The sequence below is a fragment of the Bicyclus anynana genome, chromosome 3 (assembly GCF_947172395.1).
Source record: "Bicyclus anynana chromosome 3, ilBicAnyn1.1, whole genome shotgun sequence".
NCBI classification, from domain to species: Eukaryota; Metazoa; Arthropoda; class Insecta; order Lepidoptera; family Nymphalidae; genus Bicyclus; species Bicyclus anynana.
The window spans coordinates 11,478,306-11,498,382 of record NC_069085.1 but is presented as its reverse complement, the minus strand read 5'-3'; positions in this window follow the sequence as shown (position 1 = coordinate 11,498,382).

The window sequence follows — 20,077 nt, the reverse complement described above, 5'->3', positions numbered from 1 at the left end:
TACTAGATACCAGATTGAATACGTTACGTTAGACTGTACCCTCAGATCAATTATTGTATAAGACCTGCCTCGCTAGACGTTACTTTTCTGTCAAAGTATATGATCAACGATCTAATGCGATTATAAAAACTGTCTCTATGTAATCGATATCAAATAGTTGTAATCGTGTTCGTCGTTTAAGGAGCTCCGTAAAATACCTTTTTATGTAATTGAATTGTGTAAAAAACGGACAAAAACTTCAGGTTTAGTATAAGATTTATAGCAAATCTAAGCTCGTTTTCCTCAGAAAATGACAGACAAATTTGTTGGTGACTATGAGTGCGATACAGGTCCTTCTATAATTGGTCTGAGACTGTACCTATGTCAACAAGGGCAACGCTTTTATTAAATGATTTAGCTTTCAATATAAAGAATGGATCGGAAAGTTTACGAAACAAACCGTGAATCTCGTGTTGGGAAAATATCTAGCTACTGCGAATTGGCTTGTTGGAACAGTTGGTTCAGTAGTTAGCCTATATAGCTTTCGATCTGTCGGCCTCTGTGGCGCAGTGGTATGCGCGGTTTACAAGATGGAGGACCTGGGTTCGATCCTCGGATTACACTTATATCATATATATCATCAGTTGTTCGGTCAGAGCACCGTGGAACAACTATTGATATTACTGTACCACATGACGATATTCTGGTGAAAGGAAAAAGTATCAAAATACCTTGCTCACGAGATTACCGCCATGTGGAATGTTGAGTCTACTATTATTGTTCCGATAGTTATTTCAGTCAATGGTCTTATAGCGAAAAGCTTTGACCATTACGACATCTTAAGAAGCTTTTACTTAACTGTTGGATCAAGAGTCGGATACAGAAGGCAGTGATTCTTGAGACGGCGCGTATTGTGAGGCGGTTCCTCAGCGTGGAGCCCTGACCGCCGGTTGGTTGGGCACTCAAATGTCCCGCAGCGGAGTTGTAGATTTTTTTCATTAATTTGTAATAGTGTTTTGTATTATATTTTGTATTAACATTGCTAAAATTTTAAAAAAAGGTCATATAAATAAATGATAGAGATCGTTAAAAAACTTAATAACATTAACACCCTAAGCTCACAAACACACGTTAGAGCGGCGTGGTGGGTATAAGCTCGGGATCCTCTCGTAAGGTGAGAAGCCTGACCCTCCAGTAGGCCGTTAACATTGACTAAATGGCTAAGGGCTAAGACCAGATAGAATGTTTACAGTTCGTTTCATGTAGGATGGTGCGGGTGACAGTTCGTTTCACTCTTGAAAGTTTGCCGTGATTTACGATACCTATCTGAAAAACACTTTAGTGCGTGACTGTACCCAAGAGATAAAAATAATAGAAAGTAAAATAAAATAGTTATTCAAAAATATTGTTTCCCACGCGGCTGCAGTTAACTAATATTATGCAATTTTGTGACTATGAATAAATGTAGTCTCTAATTGATATAAATTGCTGCATCTCTACGTGACACATAATAGCTTTTCTATCCTGCTCTATTTTAATTGAATTTTGGAACAGGCATGGAAATAGCGGCTCCCGACGGATTTTCTTCTGTTTGCCATTGTTTTAATAACTATGTGATACTAACAGACATCACGACTTCGTCTGCGCGGAATTCAGTTTTTCACAAATCCCGCGGGAACCAAGGATTTTTCCGGGATGAAATGAATATGTGTGCTTATGTGTTAATCTAAAGTAAAATCTATTTCCATTCCAAATTTCAGCCAAATCGCTTCAGTAGTCGCTGCACAAAGGAGGAAGAAACATTCATACTTACACACACACTTTCACATTTACGACTGTGAAGTGTGATGTGATGTGATGTAGTAACTATAGTTCATATTATTATTGTTGTCTGTAGTTGGGGATAGCCAAAAATATTTACACTTTTTCGTTACCCGAATGGTGCTATTATGTCATACTAGCTGACGCCGCGCGATTTCACCCGCGTGGTTCCCGTTCCCGAAGGAATTCGGGGATAATTTATAGTCTTCCTCGATAAATGGGCTACCTAACACTAAAATAATTTTTCAAATCGGACCAGTAGTTCCTGAGATTAGCGCGTTCAATCAAACAAACAAACTCTTCAGCTTTATAATATTAGTATAAATTTAATTTTTCCAAAAGAAAATAGAAAATGTATTAAACCTACAATTAACCGCTCTGGGTTTCCTTTGTGCATGATGTGGCTATCTTTAAGTTAAATTATATGTGTTGACGCTACCCTAGTTTTTAAGACATTTTAGTTCTGTTTACATATCATTTTTTTAATTAAATTATGAGAACCAAACGCGAGACTAAAAAAACTTAGCTCTAATCTATAAGAAGAGCCTAACTTAAGATTCAATATTGAGTCATATGGTTTGAGGAAATCTAAAATAAACATTTCTTATGAAACAGCCTTAGTTTGATTTTCACTAGCTCGTTTACGCTGGGCTACATAAAATTGGTATATGTACCCGTCCAATTATTATTTTCCCGTGAAAAGATTACAATAAGAACAGTAAAGGGAAAACCAATAAAAATTGTTTTTATTACCCATCGGAGAAACACCTGCTACATAACGAGTTTTTAGTTATTTTTGGGCTGCCATGGTATAATCGGAGGGAAATTTTATGGTCCAATTCAGTTTATGATGGTTAGACGTTTTCTGAGAGTCATACTAATTTGGGGTGAAACCCGATTTCTTTTCTTAAAGTCTTAGGTTATAAAATTACTTACAAGATTTTAATGAAATTACAGTATATTGAACTTTTATAGTACTACGCCGCGCGGTTTCACCTGCGTGGTGCCGTTTCCGTGGGAATACGGGGATAATATATAGCGGATAATAATATTTCTCGATAAATGGGTTATCTAACACTGAAAGAATTTTTCAAATCGGACCTAGTTCCTGAAATTAGCGCGTTCAACCAACCAACCAAACAAACAAACAAATTGTTTGCAGGTTTCCTCGATGTTTTCCTTCACCTTGTATTTGATTTATTCAAAGTTGGAGATGCATGCCCCGAACGGATTCGAGCCCACAGCCTCTAGAATCGGAGGCAGAGGTCATATCCACTGGGCTATCACGGCTAATAGTATAGAAAATCTAATAGTATGGAAATATTCAATCCCTACTGTTTTAGTACGGAGGGTTTGGTACGTGGTGGAATAAACTCCTCTTCGCAGGTAAACCAGATGTTACAAGGATCCGGACAATTTCAGTGACCTCCATGCAAAATATCTACTTTGGGAATCGTCATTTTGCTCTTCGACCTTCATCTTCTCGTGTATTTAACGAAAATATACGTCGTGCCCTGGAATGACATAGTTTGTCTAGACAGACTAATAAATTAACTGTCACAAAAACATATTACGTTTCTTAATCGAACATAAATTAAGATTACATTTTACGGTTATTGAACAAAGCAATGTTTTATAGCATTTTAAGATTGCAAGTTAATGTAGCAAATGATCTGGAAAGAGCTCATCGTTGACGAGTAGTTAAAAAACAATCTTTACGGTCCCGCAGTCAAATGTCCCTTCTAGTTACGTGATGTCGTTTTTATGATGTCTTGCTGTCATTGCTATTTTATTAAGAAAATATTTATCCTGTAATGAAATAAGACATACGAGTTTTAAAAATATGAAAAATAGAAGCTGAAAAATTCCCTCGAGTGGGAATTCTGAATGTCCTCTTTCCCTTTCCTTCCTCTATAACTCATAAACTACTGTCGCTTCAGCTTCGCGACTCGTTGAGCATGTCGGTTACTCTAGTTTTTGTACGGATTTCCTCATTTATGATTTGATCACGTAAATTCTGAGCATAGCTCTCTCCATCGCCCGCTGAGTGAAGCGAAAAAAGACCCGAATATAAATAATATTATAATTTTCTAACTTTTGTCGTCTGAATGCCTAAGACGATCCTGTCAAGTTCGATTCTCGCCTTAATAATTCTCGACATTGCCAGAATTATTCAACAAACACGTATAGCTATGCAAAATTAATTATACGTGTTCTATTATTATGTTACGTGGAAACTCATTAGGGTAATGGGTTCTATCACAGCTTAGCGCGCTTCTACTTAGACTGCATCTGCATCGCACAAATCACTGCTAAACATTTTACGTGATCTAATTATTATCTATACTTTTAATAAATCTGTAGAGAGGTCAATTCTGTACATGAAATATATTTTCAAAGACGTATTTCAGTTGTTTTGATTTTTACACAAAACTACGAAACCGATTTTCATGAAAACGAAATGGGACCAATCTGGATGCATACTCTTTAAAAAAAAGAATTGTCAAATAATAAATGACGAAGTTATGAAGTAACAAACTTAAAAAAAGAACATTCGCGTCGTCAAATTGAGAACCTCCTCCTTTTTTTTGAAGTCGGTTTCAAATAAATAGTAACATGTATCAAACAATATAAAAATACTCTTAGACATTTTTAATTAGGTATAGCTGCTTGAGATTTTCAGTGCAATCATTAATTAATTTAGTTTAATTAAGGGTAACAGTGTAAAAACCTCGACAGGGTAAAAACCACTTTCCCTCGCGGCCTAGGGAAATGAGCTCGGTACAGATAATGAAATTGTAAATACTGGTTGTAAATTGACCGGCAGTGAGGCGTGACCGTTTATAGGGCAAGGGACGAGCGCCTACTGGGAAATACTTTTCCCCCTTTGATCTTTTCGCTGGAGGTGTTTGCATTTCAAACAAGGACAAAGTGGAAAAATTTGTAACGCATTTTCAAAGCTCCGCCTGGTGGAATTATTTTAATGGCTACAGTTAATTTTGTGAGGTATCGCCGTACACAAGGCTAGGGTCGATCTTTGAGAACTATTGTGTAAGTAGTAAATTACACAGTAATAAGTAGTAAATTATCCTACTTCCTACTAATGTTATAAATGCGAAAGTTTGTACCTATGGATGTTTGGATGTATGTTGGGATGTTTGTTACTCTTTAACGCCGTAAGTACTGAACCGATTTGGCTGAAATTTGGAATGGAAATAAATTTTACTCTGGACTAACACATAGGCTACTTTTTATCCCGAAGATTTGCCAAACCTATGAATATTTGTTACTCTTTCACGCCTCGGCTACTGAGTTGAATCACCTAAAATTTGAGGTAGAAATAGATTATAGTCTGATTTAACACATAGGCTACTTTTTATCCCGGAAAGATCTATTATTCTCGAGGGATTGTAAAAAATAAATTCCACGCGTACGAAGTCGCGGGCGTCCGCTAGTAATAAGTTCGAATTTCAACATTTAATAGTGAATGTTTGCATGTACTGTATTCACTGAGTTACACGGAATCATACAATTGAAGGTGATCTTAAAACAAACCTGTGGTATGGACAGACATTTTACTATTATACGAAAACTAATAAATATATCTGGGGATTTTATTGAATGTCTTTATCATGTAAGATGGGTGGTTATGACGTTGAAATTTCGATCCTGAAATCGAGTTTAGTATTGTAAAGCTTGAGTCTTGAGCGACTCTCAACATCCAAACCAAAATACACTAACAATCATTTACTTCGATATACATCGATTGTGGAATTATGTCATGTTAGGGAAATTGGTCATAAAGTAAAACACGTAACTCGTACATTTGCTATACCATGTGTAACAACATGGCTAAACCCAGAAACGCCATTGATTTCACCTGCCCCATAGTAAAGGGACAGCAATAACATGTTGGCGGTACTGCTAAGGTTTACGACGAAGGTTACAACAATTTCAGAATTTAGTACTTTATTAATTATGCAAGTTCTGTTTTATCTCGTTTATGTAGTGTTTTGGCTACTTATCATAAGGCAAACTTCCGGATTGAGGCAACAGAAAGATATGTTACAGGGTTTTCTCGAGAAATTTCAAGCTGCGACTGGAAAGCCGGCCGTGCTATTAAATATGCTCCATACGAGCATGCTTATCATCAGTTTACATTTGCTAGCAATAAGCATGCTATTTTCAAGTATGCTCCTGAATAAGCATGCTCAAAGCAAACATTCCAATTACACATGCTTGTATCTATCGCTCTTTGCCTATAGTATCGTGTTAGATCGCGAGAGATGAAGGTAAAGAGAATACGGAATAACAATGCTGATCGACTAGCATACTCACTTAGCAAACCTGTTCAGACGCGCTAAAAGCACGTCCCCTTCCACCCGCACAGCAAGTAGTATGCTCATAAGTCGCACGGCTGTTGATTCTTGAGCCAGTTCGAAATAAGCGTGCTCATTATTAGCAATGTTGCGATACACATGCTAATAAGTAGCAATTGCTCAATAGTAGCATGTTTTCGTGCTTGAAATGAGCATGTGTAACAGTAGCTTTAGTCTGTCTTCAGACGTACCTAAAGAGTGTACTTAATTTTAGTCCTACACTTGTGCAATATATTCTCCTTGGTTGCGGTGTGATAGAAAAATGGATATCTAATCTGGTATTCACTGAACACCCGACACGTTTCGAAAAAGCTTGTAGTAAGTAGTAGTAGTAAGCCTAATTGAAATAAATGAATTTCGATTTTGATTTAAAAGCCGTCGAATAGTGTGTGCGTGTGGCGTGTGATGACCTAGGGATCGGAGACTTTAGTTGCTAACTATGGGCATCATAAGAAGGTTTTAAGTCACGCGAGCAAGCTTTGCTTGGAGTATCTCTCCGTGACCCAATTAGGAATAAGTATAACATAACCTCAAAAGATCCTAATGCCGTGTTTCGTTAGGGGACATTTGTCGTTAGACACGAAATTCACATGTCCCGCGCGATATCGCCTGATGTTTCAAGCGACTTTTACAGGTCGCGCAACATATCGCTAGTCGATGCTTGAACGAGACATATGTCGCGGGACATTTTCCCACAACTTTTGCAGGGACAAGTACGTGAAAATGCGCCTTTAGTCACTATACAATAGTCACATAGTCATTGTCATAGTCTATGAAGTGGCAATGTTTTCAAGTACTAGGTGAACCGATGACCGATGACCCTGTTTTCCGGAGCTATGAAGGTGGAGCTATATCGCAAAAAGCTGGAGTCAGTACAACGAAGACTTGCAATAGGGATAAGCGGTGCTTACCGTACAATTTCAACGGAAGCTGTGCTGGTTATAGCGGGGCTTATCCCTGTAGCCAAGCTTGTGAAAGAGCGAGCAACTTTATTTGAAAAGAAGGAGAGTACACCAATAGCAGTACGCGAGGACATACTGACTGAATGGGAAAGCGAGTGGACGGGAACAGGAAAAGGGACATGGACACGTGAGCTTATCCCCGACCTGAAAAGATGGCACAAACAAAAGCATGGGGAAGTAGACCGGTGGCTAACTCAGGCGCTAAGTGGACACGGGGTCTTCAATACTTACCTCTATGCTATTGGCAAGGCACCCAGTGAAAACTGCTATTTTTGCGGCGAGGAAGACACCCCGAGACATGCGATCTTCGAGTGTACGGGCTGCGCTGATCTAAGACCAGGGGCCCAGGGGCCAATGGGAAAGGTGGAAGCGCAAAACCTCATTGCACGCATGCTAGCAGACGAGGAGGAATGGAGGAAGTACTCGCAGATGCTGAGAGCTATCATGATAAGGAGAGAGGAAAGAGAACGGGCCGAAAAGAAAGAGAAAGAGAAATGAAAAATAGAAAGTCAGCACGAAGAAATGCTCTGCGGTTCCGTACTGACCGGCAGATACGAAAAAAAAAAAAAAAAAAAAAAAAGGTGAACCGATGACGTTAATAGAGTAACAGGGAACCGCTACGAGTAGATGCATGCGGCTCAGGATCGTGGTATTTGGAAATCCTACAGGAGGCCTATGTATAAAGACGTCTATTGGTTGAAAATGATGGTGATGAAGCAATGTTTCAAAGATAAGAGGTAGCGCACTAGTTCAAATAAAGCTTGCAAGTCTTGATACGTACACGTAGAATTAATTTGAAGCTTGTTAATATGATTTAATGCCGTTAAAATATCATGCAAACGGTTAGCGGTAACACATTAGGTGCGTAAACTTGACTCTACAATAATTAAGCTTTGAATTTACTTATATTTTGCAGCGTAACGTTTCGCTGTGCGGTTTATGAAAACACGCTTGGCACGTGAAGTTTCTACAGGTATGTATTACTGAGTAGTTTGCTCGGAAATAACTGCACAAAGTTATAATTTTAACCTAGTTAGAACAATATTTATAGAAACCTCGACGGCGCTCGTTCAGAGTGGGCTGAATATTGTGAAGTTATCAGGTTCTTTTTTTTATTCTCTACAAGTTCGCCCTTGACTACAATCTCACCTGATGGTAAGTGACGATGCAATCTAAGATAGAAGAGGGCTAACTTGTTAGGAGGAGAATGAAAATCCACATTCCATTCGGTTTCTACACGACATCGTACCGGAACGCTAAATCGCTTGGTAATACGTCTTTGCTAGTAGGGTGGTAATTAGCCACGGCCGAAGCCTCCCACCAGCCAGACCTGGACCAATTAAGAAAACCTTAATCGAACCCAGGACCTCTATCTTGTAAATCCACCGCGCATTCCACTGCGCCACGGAGGCCGTCTTTTATCAAAAGAAGGCCACGTTACTTAAGAGTGTCATTGGCTATATTTTGTCCCTGTATGTCCACGGGAATGGAAACTATACTGATGAAACCACGATCTCGCCTGATGGTAAGTGTAGATGTCGCCTAAAGTGGAACGTGTTTGCCTAGAACATGCCATCATCTTAATGATGCCCAGGTTGTAAGAATTAGGAAACACTGATTTCGATAGTAAGTTTCATACCCTAGGCATGTGTATATCTATGAAACGAAGAAGCAATAAAAATAATAAATAGTAATAAATAAAGAGAAACATCGTGAGGAGAGCTGAGAATTCTCTACGTGTGTGAAGTCTACCAATCCGCATTGGGGCAGCGTGGTGAGTGTGCCTAAACCCCTCTTATTCTGACAGGAGACTCGTGCTAAACGTTGAGACGAAAACGGGTTGTTAATGACGAAACAAGAGTACTGCATGTCCGGACGAGTTCTGCGCCCTACTACTACTAATCGGAAAGTACGACAAAAGAAACCGTACAATAGAATGTATTATCTACAAGTATAAAGGTGTATAGATATCCCCGTATTCAGGAGCCATTATATTAATACGCAATAAAAGCGCCTGCAAAGCGATGAGTGCGAATCCCACTTCATTAATATTCATGGATAAATTATTCCTTTCATTGTCTTTTAGGTAAATGAATTGAGATCCAAAAGGCAAATAAACTCGGATAAACTAAAACAAATACTATGTATTTGTTTCTATAAATAAATACTGCTTGTTTCGACTGACTGTATAGAGAACTGTAAACTTATGCCGCGACTACGTCCGCGTGGAATTAAGTTTTTCACAAATCTCGCGGGAACCATGGATTTTTCCGGGATGAAAAGTAGCCTATGTGTTGAGTAAAATCTATATAACTTGGTCAACCTAGGGATTTTTTTCAAAGCTTTTCAAATTAGTTTTAGATAATAAGGTGGTGTATCTACTATTTGCGTTTTATCCATTAATTACGGGACACCTTGTATACTCTGGTGTGTCTCTCTCTGTAAAAGATTTTTAGTAACACTTGATTTGATTGTAGACATCACACTAAGCTGCCGTTCCTGTGACGCTATTATGACTGAAGAGAAATAGACAATCTTTTAACAATGGCGATGCCACCGGAAATACAGCTGTCTCTTTCACTGAGTTTTTTTTATTCTTTACAAGATAGTCCTTGACTATCTTGTATCCTATCCTATCCTTGTATCCTTGACGATCTCACCTGATGGTAAGATGATGCATTATTAGGTGGAAGCTTTGGCTGGTGGGAGGCTTTGGCCGTGGCTAGTTACCACCCTACCGACAAAGACGTACCGCCAAGCGATTTAGCGTTCCGGTACAATGTCGTGTAGAATCCGAAAAGGGGTGTGGATTTTCATCCTCCTCCTAACAAGTTAGCCCTGGTCCTGGGTTCGAGTCCTAGGTCGGGCTAAGAGATACGTACCGATATTTTCTTTCTTCTAATAAAATTACAGTTAAAATTCTCAGTCTGAAGTTGCGAAGGGCCGGACATCCGGCTGTCCCGATAATTATCATTAATATCTGATGAATGAGTTTTGTTTATAAAATATTTTATCAAAAGTATTATGAATGCTATGTTTTAGAAATAAGGCACATAAGTACCTACCAAAGCCGCTGGGCACTCTCTGAATTTCTCCCGAGACATGTTTCCATAAGATGCTTACTCTCGTTGTTAGGTAAAGTAATAACCGAAATGAATAGTAAATATGTTTTAGCTTGTATTTGATGTTGAATTGAATTGATTGAATGTTTGCATGTATGCACTATTTTATGAGTGAAAGGGCTCTTCTTCCAAGCTGTATTCTTCTATTTTGGATCAATTTTTTAATCCTACTAATATTATAAAGTTTTTATGGGTGCTTGGATGTATGTTTGTTTGGATGTTTGTTACTCTTTAACGCCGCTACTACTGAAGCGATTTGGCTGAAATTTAGAATGGAAATAGATTTTACTCTTTTAAAATAGATTAACTGATAGGCTACTTTTTATCACAAAAAAATCAATGTTTTCCCGAGATTTGCGAACACTGATGATTTTGATGATATAAATGTTTGTTATTCTTTCACGCCTCGATTACTGAACCGAATTAGCTGAAATTTGGTATTAAGATATATTAGAGCCCAGGCTATAATACACATACGCTACTTTTTATCCCGGAAAAATCCATGTTTCCCGAGGGATTTGTGAAAAACTAAATTCCACGCGGACGAAGTTGCGGGCGTCCGCTAGTTGTACATAAAGTGCATACGATCTTCAGGCTAATTCACTAACTGTGATGGATGTTAGTTGACATAGACGAAATTGAGATTCTATGTAACAACTGTCCGGCGCCTGCTGACAACCCTTACATATATATCATACAGTAGGTAGATAATATTTCTCAATTGATTTGATGTTTATTTTAATAGGCTGTTATTAAAGACCAAATTAGTGAATAGGCGAGCTGGTCTGGTGATGTTTTCCGCCGTGAATAGTTTCGGCACCTAATGACAAATACATTATCATCATCATTATCACCCTACTTTAACTGACCACTACAGGTGATGATTTGCGAGCTTAGGGTGATCATTAACTACCACTATCAGATGTTAATAATAATGTTTGGGACCGACGGCTTAACTTGCTCTCCATAACTTGCTGCCTTTGAGTGACACCACCAAGAACTCGAACCCAAGACCACAGGACCAGCGAGGCAAATAAAGAAGTACCGCTATGAGATTTCTGTTTTGACATAGTGTCTAAATCTATATACAGGGTGTTTGGGAGTATTTTCCATAACTCTGGGGTTATATTCTTTACATTTTAAATTTTAAACAAAAAAAAACAAAAATGTCCAAGGAACATGTGTTCTAAAATTAATATTTTAGGGGTAAATAAAATTTATTTTGTAAATAGATCACAAAATGTTTCCCTTATCTTTATAATTATGACGTAGCCTAGTTTGACGTATTTTAAAATAGAGTGTTATATGGATACTCGGAATTATTTGAATTACTTTGTATGAAAACATAAGGAGTATTTATTTTTAAGTTAAAAAAACTATTAGTTATGTAGTTAGGCTTCTATAAGTGGACTCGTAAACACCTTGAATTTATGGAAAATACTCCCGAGCATCCTGTATATAGTATTATGGGCGATCTTAGATTTATCGTCATCCAATATCGTTTTTGGCCACCTGAAATGATTTGCGGCCTTTCCTATAATAATTGTACAAAATATAACATAAAGAATAAATATAAACGCGACGCAGACTATGAAATATTTGTGAGACGGCATGGCATTGCGTTATGAGTAAGTCGGTTGGTATGTCGCCTCTTTGTGCACAGCTCGTTTGCATACTTCCACATATTGCTTACAAATATTACGGGAACGTAAACATTTCTACTGCGGCTTATATTATGAATTGCTTTTTTTTCTCGTCACTGCATTGTCTCAATCGTATCTGAAAGGTATTTGAAAACACAAAGATCTGACTAGCTGTGTTAAGTTTTAAATGTAGATACTTTATGTTTAGTCATGACGTCACGTAAATTAGTGCTCTAACTAAGGTACTTATAGTGTAAACTATACCAAAAGGAAAAATCTATTTCCTATAATGAGTTCGTAATGAGTCCTCAGGGTAGGCAGTGTATTTTTCTTCATTTTCTCTATTGAAAGCTGTGATAGCCCAGTGGAAATGACCTCTGCCTCCAATTCCGGAGGGTGTGGGTTCGAATCCGGTTCGGGGCATGCACCTCCAACTATATATATACCAGTGAATTTTCTTAATTCTCTGCGTGTGTGAAGTCCAATCTGCATCGGGCCAGCGTGGTGGACTATTGGCCTAACCCCTCTCATTCTTAGAGGAGACTTGAGCTCAGCAGTGAGCCGAATATGGGTTGATAATGATTAATAGTTAACGGACCACTTGTTTTGTTTGAACAATACTTTGTATAACATGCATGGAACACGACCTATTAAATTCGCACTGTGTCCATCAACTTTAAGACATGGATGTTAAGTTACCTGCCTACTATGCCCTTCATATTTGAAGGCAGAATTAATTGGAGGCAGAAATAAGTATGGCGGTAGTACTTCCATGAAAGAGCTCCAAGATAAAGGGGATCTTCTTCTATTACTCAAATCTATAACAAAGTTTGCAGCATGTAGTTGTGCAGCATATCAGTTAACCGCTGACTTTCCTGATATTACTAGTAGCAATCGTTATGGAAACACTGTGTATATCTGGCTCAAGTTCGTGGCTAGGTTGAAGCCAGGTATGGATGCTCCTTTCCTCATCAGCATACAGGTACAATGATGAAGTAGTATAGTAACACAACATTCCCAAATATGGCCTGTTTTTGAAATTGTTGGAAGAGAAATTTCATATTTTTACAGGCCGAAGCAAGACTTGAACCCAGTATCTCATGAATTATCAATATTTAGGCGAAAAGGTTAAGACAAATAAAAAAATAAAAGTCTCAATAGCTCAACGATTAGAGCGGTCGGACTCATCACGGAGGGGTGGTGGTTCGATCCCCGCCCCGTTGGTCTATTGTCGTACTCACTCCTAACACAATGACAAATATTCTTTAAAAAAATAATAATAAGATAGTCGATTCCCTCAATGCGAGTAACGTTCCAATAGAACGTTTTTCTTTCACGATAACGTCATGTTATAAATTGTAAACTTTTTCAACATTTTTTAAATATAAAAATCGTTTCCAATAAGTTGCCGGTAGATGATTGACGGTTGGATTTGCTGGCGGGTGGCGAGCGAGGGCTGAGGGGTAAGTGTTTGCTGCACAAACACCGCCGCACTCGACCTGGCAAATATGCTCACTTTTAATATGCACGATAACTCGACGATAAGACATACAGATATTGCCGATCAAATCAAAAATCTTACATGACGTCACACAGCGGGCGATGGAACAAGCTATGCTCGGAGTAACTCTGAAATGAGGAGATCTGCAGAAGAACCAATGTCACCGACTTATCTAGTAATGGGCGGGGCACATAGTTTGAAAAGCCGATGGACGTTTGGGTCTCAAGGTGCTGGGATGATGACCCCGCACTAGAAAGCGCAGTGTTGATCGACCCCCCACCAGGTGGACTGACGACCTCAAACGATCCGCAGTGATTTGCTGGATGCAGGCGGCTCATGATCGTGGTGTTTGGAAGTCACTTCAAAAACCCTTTTTCTTGCAGTGGACGTCCATCAACTGATATTATGATGATGATGATGATGCTATATCATCATCATTATCAACCCATATTCGGTTCACTGCCAAGCTCGAGCCTCCTCTCAGAATGAGATATATGAACCTAATTAAAATATAGTTTGACTAAATAATATGCCACGATATCGTATATAAGGCAGGCAAGTATTTTTGTCGCGCCGATACCGTTGAGTTGAAAGGAACATTTTTAAACTAGGCGCTTTCCAACGATACGATACTCACAACCTCTGTACGTGTCCACGATAAATTATAGCTTTGCATTAATTATTATTTTATTTTTAGAACTGGCCGCAACTAACATAGAAATATTTTTAAATCGCGGAACGCTGGTAATATGTTATACCTACATTTTAACAATTTTAAAAGTATTTATTTATTTCTTGACTATCAATGTAAGTTACTGTGTTTGTTTTTTTGTAATTTGCATATTTGTAATCTAAGAAAAATTAAACGCCTTGAAAAATGCGAATTTTTTTAATGTAAAACTCTCAAATCTCTTCTTCTCCTATCTAACACGACGAGAGAGATAAAGACGAATTAAAAACTCACTGTCACCAGAAAAGTGCTACAGGTAGTTTTTTACCACTATGTATTCGTAGCACTGGCGTAGCATATCCTACGTAGACAGCTACAGACGCTACATCAGGCTGTAGCCTGCAGCACTGTTGAAACGCCTCAGCCGCAGAATAAATAAATACTAAATACGAGAATTCTACATCTTAGGTCGAGGTAGGATCGAGTGTTATACAAATTGAGTATCGGTTCTAAAGGGTACTTGAAAATCCATACCATTTTTTTTTAATGAATATTTGCTAAATGTTTTAAATATGACCAATATTACCATTTCCCTCTAACTCGCTCTAGTCGGGAAAGACTGTATTAGGAGTGGGTATGACAATAGACCAACGGGACGGGGATCGAACCGGCACCCTTTGGTGATGAGTCAGACCGCTCTTACCGTTGAGCTATTTGAGGCTCTATAATATAAATAAGCGACTTGCAGTGGAGAACTCATGACATAGGCCGAAGATGGTGATGATTATAAATGTGTAAAATGAGATTGTTCCCTTATACAGCCTAACTTTTTAACCAAAAAAAAAATATTTGCTCTTCATATTTTTTTACAAAACAGAGGTTACCTTTAATTCTGTAAGCAATATGTAGTAGTTCATAATAAACCATGGTACTATATTTTCACGAAGCTGACCATTTGAAGTGATGATTTAAGTATATTTTAAATGTATCTTTCAACTCAGTATAGATAATGATTTCATAGTAGCGTGGTGTTAAACCTCTTCATCATTATTTATTAAGATCAACGATATTAAATACTGTTAGATGTGTTACTAGCGCATGAAAAATGAGGCGCACAAAAGAGGAAGCTTTAGTCAACTCAGTGTTAGTTGTGGTCAACAATGAACGTTATTTAAACAAATAATACCTAAATGTCGTCTACTATGTCGAGTTGTGTGTTCAGGAAGTATAAAAACTATATACATAAATATATAATGGAGTTAAAGACACAATTGTGCATATCTGCTAAGTTCGGATCACTTTTTGCGGTGATTTTGTAGGGACGTAACCGATCTATAGTATAAAATTATCATTGATTGAGAAAGGGAATCCAAAACTTGATGTTTTTTTAAATACTAATAATATTTGATGACCATGTTATTGACAAAGGTTTTATAAAATATATAGAAAATGTATTTTGTTATTTAAAAAAATAATTCGCTTTGGTAACGATATTCACGCATAACATCAAAGGGTTCTCAAGGAATTCAAAAAGCCTATAAGAAAATAATATTACCTCTAGAGGAGTTGGACAATATTTTATTTACAAGTTAATGTTTTGTATTCAGGCGTTGAATGGATTTTTGTTATTTGTTTTTATAGATAAATGTAATAAACTGTTCATTTTTTAGCATAAAATTGAGCATATTTATTTTAATTGTATCAAATTGTTTTATAAATACGAGTATTATTTAGCGTATAATTGCTACGCTAATAAAATTATATTGTAGCAGTTATTTTAATTATATTTATATTTATTTTTTATTATATTTTATTTTATAATGTACGGGTTCTTAGTGCAAAAATTATTAAAATTTTAGATCCTGATAGACTATGTCTTGGATTAACACACAAATTATACAACATTCCTGCAAGATTTGTGTACAACAAAACAGCGCACGGAGCCGCAGTTTATTTACAGTCTATATAAAATTTTCATGTTAACGACGCCGTCATAGCAAAACAATTTGTAGGTCAAAGTAACAAAGTAAATCTACTAATTTTACGTAAAAATCTTGATAGCGTTTCGTCGGTGGGTAGGCTGTAATGGCTCTGGGATCTGATTTAGCGAGCTATAAATTTGGATTGCCTTTCCACATGCAACTCCTTGGGGGGCCCCGCAACTATAGAAACAGTTATTGCTTACCCTGTGGCTTCAATTAACTTTGTTTTTTTAATCGACCGCGTGCTTCTTGAGTATAGGAAACTTTTGAAATAAGTGGTATAGGAGTTGTTTGTTAATTTTCCAAAATAGTTTTCATTAATATTAATACCTACGTCATATAAATACAATTGAATTGTATGTCTGTAATTTTAAAAGCGGCTGCTGCTGGATGCTGGCGACTCGAGATCGTTGTGCTTGGAGGTCCATGCAAGAGGCTTATGTCCAGCAGTGGACGTCTATCAGCTGATAAGGAATTATAAAAGACTTTGTTCTGTCACACATATACTTCACACGTTAAGAAAACGAAGAAATGAACTTTTTTAGAATGTTTGTTGGTCTCATTGTCCATGTTAATCTCTGAAACAGCTGAACCAGTTTAATTTTATGGGACTTTCAAGCAGGTAGATATCCTGCCCCTGTAGCCAATGTATAGGAATGACATTTGCTATCGACAGGTCAGGTGATCAAGATCTGTCATTTTCATACATTTTTCTAGTTTTCGAAGCATTTGCGATCGTAGTACCTTTTTGAAAGTCTCATTAAAATTGGTTTACAGGTATTAAAGGTATATATTTTACCACGAAAACCTTCATAGTTCATGCAGGATAAGTGAAAAAGTGTATTTCACGCGGACAATGTCGTGGGCGTCCAAAAAAAACAAAATTACGCGAATTCACATTGAAAATTCAATAATTTCACTTGAATTTCCATTTAAAAAATGAATATAAAATATAACAAGGGAAAAAATTACTTTGCATCATCGAATGTTGTAATTATGCCGTCAGTTTTTTTAAATACAACAATATTACTATCCTAATACTGTACTAGGTACTTACACTATACCGTGCTTTTTCCTTTAAAAGGAAAATAATTGCAACTTGGCTTGTACGAGTACATTACAAAATTGTAAAATACTTATACCATAATTTGACCTCTTACTGCCTTTAATGCTCTTCACGAAGATGAAAGCCAACGGGGCGTTCCGTAATGTCCTAAATTTATCAGCTTGCCGGGCTCCGTTGCATTATTTCTCAGAAAATATTTTTACAATGTTGTCGTGAGTTAATAAAAATATGATCTGATGCGACTACAGCTTTCGCAATTGCAAACCGGATTATTCAAAAATAATAAGGATTATACTTGACTTTAAAAAATAAATGAACATAAAACTGAGAAATTGATCATGCCATTCCGAATATCGACTATTATTACCGGCCGAATACTGTCTGGTTGGCAATATCTCATTCAAAATTCATTTATTTAAATTAGGCTTAGTTTACAAGCACTTTTAATAAGTCAGGTTTTGTCATAATTTAATTTAATCTAATGGTGGTAATAGTCGAAAACTAAACTAACTAAGCAACAGTCGTATAATAAAGTTTAACACCTAGCTTTTTTATAATTTATATAATAATTAACATTATAATAAGACTTTCCTAAAAGCTTGCGTTTAATAAACACTTTGAAATTTTTGGGAGACATGCCAGTGGCTTTATGTGGTTTATTATAAAAACGTATGCAATAAACTAGTGTGGTGTGCAACAATTTTATTTTTATTTTTGACATTAACATCATTACAATCAAAGGCAGAAACTTAAACCTATCTTTCCGTTCGTTCGATCGTATTTAAAAATAAACTGGAGTTTTAAAATAAACGCGGTCAGTTTCAACGATTTTCCGTTGTATTGGAGCAGGTCAAATGTAAGTGTGAATATTTTTTTTTATATTTCAATGGCCTTGTGTTCCTATTATGTCAAGAGGGTAAAGACGTTGTCGGCTGGGTTCGAGGTCTAGGATTTTTCTTATCTATTCCGATGAGATGGGTCAACGTGACAATGGCGAACCGTCGAATACACTGTCGGAAGTGATTTAACATTTTGTGTAATTTTCATTTTTCTTCTTTTTAGGACAATCCAGAGTTTGGTTGACCTGGCCGTAAATGACGAATACATGATGGAGCGGTAAATTGGAATGGTTAATAGCTTGCTGAGACGTGATATGTGCCTCGTGGATATGACCTCTGCCTTCGATTCGGAGGGCGTAGGTTCGAATCTGGTCCGGGCATGCACCTCCAACTTTCAATTATGTTCATTACGGACTACGGCTTAACTCCTCTCATTCAGAGAGGAGACTCGTGCTCAACAGTGAACCGAATATGGGGTGTTAATTATGATGATGAATAGCTTGCTACGTACTATTATAGGCAATACACGAAACACTAATTTACGTACGTAAATTTTCACGGAAAAAAACAGAACACTAAAAACTGGAGCTATTTGAGAATTTATAATTGACTAGCGGACGCCCGCGACTTCGTGCGCGTGGAATTTAGTTTTTCACAAATCCCTTGGGAACCATGGATTTTTCGGAATAAAAGTAGTCTATGTGTTAATCCATGCTATAATATATCTCAATACCAAATTTCAGCTAATTCGTTTCAGTAGTCGAGGCGTGAAAGAGTAACAAACATTCATATCATCAAAATCATCAGTTTTCGCAAGTCTCGGGAAATCATGGATTTTTCGGGATAAAAATATGTGTTAATCCAGAGTAAAATCTATTTCCATTCCAATTTTCAGCCAAATCGCTTCAGTATGGCGTAAAAGAGTAACAAACACCCAAACAAACATCCATACAAACTTTCGCGTTTATAATTATATGTAGGATGACAAGGGATAATAAAAATTAGGTTATCTGCATACTATTATAGAAATGCACCAGATATCAATGCATTAAAGATAAGATCGACTATTTCAGTCAAAAATTACTATGAAAATATACGAGAATGGTAAAGTGTGGTATTAAAAATCGTTAATAAAAATAAATGAAAAATTCTTATACGGAATTCTTATTTTTATTTTATTTATTTCATTGATGAGAACCGAGAATAGAACTTAGGATATCTACATATTATTATATACATGTACCAGTAATTTTAATTACGCAATAGAGAAAAGTCGATTATTTCAGTAAAACATTAACCGTGAAAATATACGAGTATGGTAGAGTGGTATTAAAAATCGTTACTCAACGCATATTTTATAAAAAAATGAATATATCAGCATTTTTTAGCTATATTGCTGATTGTATATGTGTGTCATAAACTGTGCCGGCATCGCCAGATACTATGACACATTTAATAACGTAGCTACGGGGTTTAGCTACAGATAACGTAACTAGTAACATTAATCACCATCCTATTATTAATTGCCTTCTCCACTCTATCTCCTTAAAAAACGTCGGATGGGGTTCGTATTAGCAGCTAAATATTTAAGTTTTGCTTTGTTATTTAAACGGTATTTTTAGACGTTGTAATTAACTATGCTAATATTATACAGCTGAAGAGTTTGTTTATTTGTTTGTTTGAACGCGCTAATCTCAGGACCTCCCTACGTATTCCTATGGGAACGGGAACCACGCGGGTGAAACTGCGCGGCGTTAGCTAGTTAATATTATAAAATTGAACTTATTTAATAACAGGCTTAAGTCATTACTTAGTCTACAAGTTCCTTTCAAAACCTTTAAATGGTATACTCGTAGCTCATGTTTGCAAATAAAATACCTTGTGCTTTTAAAAGTTACTCAACTGTGTTTGCTCGTGACAGCTTTTACATTCATTTGTTTAGCGCACTAGAAAAGTAGAGGATCTGCGGGAGGACATCTGAAGCGAGCATGTCTTAAGTTGCGTCGCGACGAATGCGTGTGTGGGTGGACCCCATCGGGTGGGGTCGTAGTGTGGGCGGGGGGTATCGATCCCAGCGGGGCGCGTGCGCCGCAGCCGCAGGTGCGGGCGGATC